Source organism: Columba livia, chromosome 4, assembly GCF_036013475.1.
Source record: "Columba livia isolate bColLiv1 breed racing homer chromosome 4, bColLiv1.pat.W.v2, whole genome shotgun sequence".
Taxonomy (NCBI): domain Eukaryota; kingdom Metazoa; phylum Chordata; class Aves; order Columbiformes; family Columbidae; genus Columba; species Columba livia.
In genome coordinates this window covers 22,992,684-22,993,645 of record NC_088605.1, presented here as the reverse complement: position 1 = coordinate 22,993,645, position 962 = coordinate 22,992,684, and the positions used below count along the sequence as shown (strand labels likewise).

The following is a 962-nucleotide window of genomic DNA, read 5'->3' as shown; positions in this document are numbered from 1 at the left end:
TTTTTTTTTCCAGAAAACAGTAAAAACTGTTTATTTTCCAAGTTCAAACATAGTGATAAGTAGTTAATGTGTGTTCATGTCTTTTTTTAGAATAAAAATTAGAACATGTATTATAATAAAAAATGGCAAACAGAAATCTACCCTTAGCCATGGGTTGTGCAAGTTTATTTAACCACACAGTGCCTCTGAGAGTTCTAGATCTTTGACAAAAAATTCAGCATATTGAAAATAATTAATGAGTACCCAAGTTTAAGGGAAGGTGACAGACAGATTTGAAGAGATGACTGTGTCATCAGCCTGATCTAATTTGGGGGTTAAAGATTAAAACAAGATGAAGAAACTCTAGATTAAGAAAATTATTTTTATTTATTGAAAATATATGACTTCATTATTCAAAGCACTAGTGAAGTCTTAAAGACATTTTGAAGATATTAATATCCTATTTGCTTTTTCAGCCATTTATTTTAAACTGATTTTCTGTCTGTAAAAGTGATTAATGCGTGGAACCTAGACACACTGACTAAATGAAAAAAGTTCCCCTTAGGAACACTTCACTGAAAACATTGTCCTAGTTACTAAAATAGTAATTATAGTGAGAGTTTCTGGAGATAAAATTATATCAAAATATGCCTCTGAGCTTAAAACTTATTTAGTCAAGCTAAAATTTAGCTTGACCCAAAATTTATTGAGCCAAGCTATGTGTTTACAGAGCTCTTTGTTTGAAGAAAAAATAACCTGATAATATATCTGAGAATAAAAATACAAATACATTCCATATAGGAAAGGTCTTCTATGAGATTTTTTTTAAACAATCAATTTTTACATACATATTCTGCCTACAGTGATGTTCTATTCTGATCTGAAGCACACTTGCGAGATAGAAGAAATGATAATAATTCCCAGAGATGCAGTCTTTTTAATTAAATTTGCATTCCACCTATGTGTGATAGATGGGTAAGTAC

At 29.9% G+C, this 962-nt stretch overlaps 1 long non-coding RNA gene across 1 annotated transcript in view; it reads left to right on the top strand.

The window, feature by feature from the left end:
* The first annotated feature begins 782 nt into the window (after positions 1-782).
* LOC135579473 (uncharacterized) overlaps positions 783-962 on the top strand; it is a 3,853-nt gene continuing 3,673 nt past the window's right edge. Inside the window, exon 1 of the long non-coding RNA XR_010472618.1 lies at positions 783-954. This is a non-coding gene — a long non-coding RNA (uncharacterized LOC135579473). The remainder of the gene's footprint in view (positions 955-962) is intronic.